The sequence below is a fragment of the Cupressus sempervirens genome, chromosome 10 (assembly GCF_028749045.1).
Source record: "Cupressus sempervirens isolate cs-2001-9-10 chromosome 10, ASM2874904v1, whole genome shotgun sequence".
NCBI lineage: Eukaryota > Viridiplantae > Streptophyta > Pinopsida > Cupressales > Cupressaceae > Cupressus > Cupressus sempervirens.
The window spans coordinates 85,445,317-85,451,316 of NC_143127.1; positions in this window are offsets into that span (position 1 = coordinate 85,445,317).

Sequence of the window (6,000 nt, forward strand, 5' to 3'; positions counted from 1 at the left end):
GAATTTAATAGAAGAATTAATATTATTAAATATATTGATCTTCATATAGATTTGTTTGAATTTTATTTCCATGATTAAAGTTACAATTTATCTAAGCATTATTTTGATTGATAGTGGTGTTTTTTTTTCCTATATTGGCAGTAATATTTCTGAAGTAGAATAATAAATCAACATCAATATAGATAATCCCCAAAGTCACTGTTAATCAAATGTTATAAGTATTGTGTTGATCTTCCAGAGATGGCACATATTGTTTCACGCATTAGGTTGAAAAATCTATTAGTTTTTATAAAGGAACACAATAAAATGGTCAAAAGAAATAAGTAGACAAATTAGTAATAAATAACAATATGTTCCTTAGAAAGTGAAATATAGATTGATGCAAAAGTATAAATTATCCAAGTCAAATAGAGCAAATTTGTAAAACTTACTAATCATAGTTAAGCATTCAAAAAAGTTAAATACAATCACATGGATCGAACTCCAATTTTCACAATATCAAGTAAAGAGGATTTAAAACAGGACAAGCTAATCTTAGACAAAATGCACTAAAGACAAAAAAAAGTGAAAAAAAAAAAGCATTCCAAATTCACGAAATAATAGTGATTTTTTTCCAATTTTTTTTTTTTTTTAACTGCAAACTATGTAGATCATGAAGATCAAATGCTGAAATTTTTGAAAAAATCCATAATATTTTTTATTTTTTGAAAATTGGTCAATTGTACAGTTTGTAGGGAGGATAGCCGCATCCATTTAAAACAAGTTTCAACCCATAGTAAACGTCTAAGGAAAAAAAGGACAGATATTAATACTTTTCACCAAACTAACCCAATTTATAGAGGCAAATATTGAGGATAATGCATTAAGATTAATGAATAATCCCTTAAGCTACTTATGACATAATCTAGGTTAGGTAGTGCCACTACCAGACAATAGTATGCACTATCCTTTCACAGACACATTTCAAAATTGGTTTTTAGTAAAAATAAAAAAATTTGCTGATCAAGTGATTTAATGGTATACTATTAATGTTATGAGAAAGTATCTTAATCCATTCAAACAAGAATACATGTTTTTAGTATGTACAAGATAACATCGATCTTTGTCAAGTAGCAATATATGCATGTTCAGATAAGAGAAGTTTCCACAACAAAGATGTTAATTCAAGTTCTATAAATTGCCATTTATCTATGTTATTGTAACAAGGAAAACTTAAAGGGCTCTACTGTAATTTATGTATTGTTAAGGGAATCCCCTTAAAATCAAAATTGATGAAAATAGGGGTATGCCCCTATGTTTAAATTAATAATTCGATGAGTGCACAAATCCCTGAGCAAGACTGTAGGTTTTACTTACTCTATTATTTCCTACAAGTGTTTGTTTTGAATGGAGATCACTATACATTTTTTTTTCTAATTAATGAATAAAATTATCAAGGCCTTCATTGTTACCGACCAAAAAAAATTAAATTTATTAATCTAATCTTTTTGCTAATAGAAATAAATTTATGAATATTATGAATATAGGAAAAATACATAGAATCCCTCCAATTCTACCCAAAAGTTTTAAATATGGATTACAATAGTTTTCTCTTATTTTCTTCAAATATTTAAGTATGAATACCTCATAATTTATCTTCGAATCCTTTTCCCTTTAAAAAGACTTTCAACCCTAGTTGTCCTTGCGAAACTTCTAAGATGAGAGATTCATTCATATCTTCTAATATTGTCATCATGGGAACATTAGTTTCATTCATTTTACTAGATTAATCTGTAGTCAAATTTGTTGATATGAATTTTCTATCATTTTTATCTTGAAATACTATAGTAAAATCATTTTGGAACTTGGTTATGCATACCTTATGATAAGGCATTTTCTTGTACCTTTGGCTCTTCTTCAATTTCATTTAACTCTAAGTTTTCTTCAGTCTCATTACAATTGCTTGCATGTCATGGTCCCTGCTCACACCATGTACCTTATTTTTTTAGGTGTTATATTGTTTGAGTGGCTATCAACACAACTTCCTTGGCCCCATTGGCTCCTGATTTGACAAGGTTTTAACTACCTTGTGGACCAAAGTATACATAGGGAATAACTAGTTCCCATGAAAATTTTATCTTACATGCCCAAGGACCAACTATCAAAGATAACTCAACTTTTTCCTCTTTGAACTCTGCAAGGTTCAGGCAGGTATACCTAGTATTAATCTATTTTTTTGTACAATAGCACATGAACATTAACCCCATCTTAAATAGATAATAGTCTTTAGCTCTTCTAACTTGAAGAAAAAAAAGGAATGAAAGATGGCTATTAATCCATATTCAATGATTTCCAAGCCAAGTATAGACGATCTTTTCCAACTCACAACTCAACATGAAATTTTTTTATTTTTGATTAAAAGTTTTTTACTATGCAAACTTCAATATCTACTCAAAATGACACTATGATCAATGTGTTTCCAAACTTTCAATCCATCCCTTTTTAAGCTTCTCATCTCAGCAAGGTGATACTCTAGCCCTCTTAGTTACTAAAGCAATTGCCTTTCCATTTGCTAGCCAAAGCAAGGAAACACCCTTAGTTGCAAGGAAGCTCTTTGGTCCAACAATCCTAGAATCAGTACTCAATATCATTTCAGCTAAGTCTTGGTTGGTAATGGTCTATATTTCCACTAGTGTTAAAATTATGAAGAACCCATTATGAAAATCCAGGTTAAACTAATGTAATTAGGGTCTACATTTTCATGTTGTAGAGATCTTTCTAGAAAAACATAATTTTATGTTCATATGTATAATTTTCATGTCTTAACCCTCTTGTTTCAAATGAATGTGCTAAAGGTTTTGCACTTTCAAAGAAACATTGAAAATTCAAGTAGCGATGTGGCGACCAATGCTCATCTCTATATCTCTGCCTTGTTAAGCTTTAGTCTTTTCTATAGTGCAATGATGTGACACAGCTAGAGGGCAACCTACGTAACTTCGCGATGGAAAGAATGTGGTTAGTGAAAACAAGCATGTGGCTAAAAGTTTTGGAGAAGTTAATCTTAACTCTTGCCATGCATTCAAAAAGGAAGTCACAAAGTTACATCTGACAGTTAAGCATAGGATCGGAGCAGGTTTTTATTTTTTAAAAAACCATGAGACAAGGCATCAAGTTGACCACCGTTCGATCAACTTAGATCAACAAATCCAAATAAATTTTGGGCTAATTTTGGGCAATAGTTATCTTGTATTCACATATTCTCTAGAAAGAGGACATGTGGCATACTTGACGTAACATCTATTGCGACATCAACATCGTTAACAAGTGTTACATGTCATTCGATCAACAAAGATCCAATGGCCCTAATCATGTTTCAGGCCTAAATGTTGAAGGACAAAAAGTTTTGGAGAATGTCTTCAGAATAATGACACTTTTCCACACTCAAATCCATTTTGGGCCAAAAATTAAAAGGATCAAAATTGACTTGAAAAGTCATCTAAAGATACAACCAAGGTAGTGAACGTAAGTTTGTAAAGAACTTTATGATAAGGTTTTATGTGTCCTGAACTTACGCCCAAAAAGGAAGGTGTATGAGTGCAAGTGCAACTAAAGGGTGGTCACAATGTTATGCCCAAAGAGGAAGCGTAACATTGTATGGCCAAATCTAAAGACTACCAGAGTTATGCTTTGTTGGTAGGTGACTGTACAAGAGGTTGCACATGTCAAAATCTTGTGCAAACGCAAGCCAGAGTTGTTAGAGATGAGAAGCAATGAGATGAGGCCATGTGGCAATGACATGGCGAAGCACCCAGGTGTAATATGACAAAGCTAGTGATAGGGATTGGGTGACTAATCACAGAAGGCCGCGTGTCAAGAAGAGTCAACCAGGGTTTGACTAGGCTTGGAGAGGACCTAATTTTGATTCAAATATATGAGTATTGTATATCAACACAAAGAGGAAAGATGAGAGATTCTTTGTAGCAGTGGGAGGATGAAATTTCAAGTAGACATTTGTCATGTCCAGATTAGATCCAAGATTCCTCATTCTTTATATCTTTCTCTTCTTTCTCATTATGGGCGACGGGGGTGGGGGTTGTTGGTTCCAGTCTATTGAGCAGCACTGACAATATCCTCATTCCAGGTGTCACAGAGCTAAAGAATGTAACTAATGCAATGAAGGCCTACAAAGCTAAATCTGTAACTCCAAAGAAGAACTGACGCTCTGTCAAAAGCATTACATTCTCCCTGCAAGATGTGACAACCCTTCTTCCTCTCTTTTTTTTGATATTTTGGCCATATTTGGCATTCTCCTCATAGGCTAAGGCTTTGTCAACAGATGACTAATCAGTCAATCTTATTTTTAGAACACGTCTATACTCTGTGTGGTAATCATGAAATGTAACTGGCCAGTTCTAAAGGGCCTATAAATGTAACTTTTTGAGAAGTAAATAAGATTGGAAAAATTTGGATTTGGGCAAACCCATGTAGCTAGGACTACTGTGTGAGACTTTGCGTCCAAATTTAATTATGTCATTCATGTTAGTCTAGTGTTAATTCTTGTATGGTGCTTGAAATGAAATGTGTTATCAATGAAAACTATGAGATTGCAAATAAAAAGGGTTTTCTTTCTTCTTCTTTTCAGTGGTCGTAAGCTTTATTTCCTTCATTTGCAGTACTACCTCATTTCCTTTTTTCTATACAAGTTAGTGCATGTACATTTTCATTGTTGTGTGAGAAATTTTGGATTTGGTTGATGTAAGCTACTGAGTAGGAAACAAATGGTTGTTGTGAAATCTCAATGACTTGGGCAATATGAGTATTTCTTAGTTAGTCAAACATCCTCTCCTTATATAGTATGCATTGTTAGGTAGTCATTCTTTAGTGCATTTTGCATTTAGTAGATTAAATAGTCTGCATTTAGGTATTGAAAGAACTTAAAGGTGACTCTTGTGTCTTCATAGGTGTGGAACTCTACAAGTCATTATCTAAAACTGGCTTGGATTGCATGAAGTTATTCGTGAATCTGGTCATACCTCTTATGCTCACTAGTTAAGAGCATAACCCTAAACCTTGTTGATCTACTAAAGATAGTATTCATTGCAAACCTTTGCACACAAGGGAGTTGTACCTTTCAATTCAGGAGTACTTGATTGAACACCTACATTGACCCATTCTGTTGCTAACTACTTTGTCTTTCACTACATTGGGCACATTAAGAGTCAAGGTATGAACCAAAATCCAATGAAGTCAAACTATTAACCAACACAATGCCTTATCCATTGGGCTCCAACTCACTAATTTGACACCATAATCCATGATCTACTCCTTTACATTGTAAACAAAACCAATACACAATCATACTTACCAACTCTCTTGTTTAAATCCTATGATTCTCTCATGTCATGTCAATCATTTACTTAATACATTAGATTAATAACAAAACATTAGATGGGATATAAATCTAAATGAATTAAAAATAAGATCCAAATATACTTAATACTGAATCACAAAAAATCAAAGAACATAAAAATTAGAGATAAGATCCATATTGTGCAACTCCACTGATTTCTCCATTTGTGTTAATTTTGCTTGAAATTATACACAAATGTATTAGATATATGACTTATAAAACATCTCAGAAGGAATCAAACTATTGTATCTGTGTCCCTTCCATTCATAAGCAAATCAATAAATCTGCAACACAATACTAGATCAATTGAAAGTGAAACATTACATTCAACAAATCAAAATTTGGACCCCTCTCCAAGTCTTGGGAATCCACTTGTAGGAATGGATTGCAACAAGCTTCAGACTAGAGAGATGGGACACATGTCACATATTCATTTGACAAAATAGTCTAGTTACAACAAAATGCATGATTTGTCCTAAAAAAAAATGCAGTTAGCCTTTTCCAAAGCTTGATGTGACATCTTTGGGATCATGTGACCACTGGCTCTTTCCTTTTAACCAAATGTCATCATCAAAAGAGAATATCTTTAAAGCTCATTGTTGTTCAAGTGG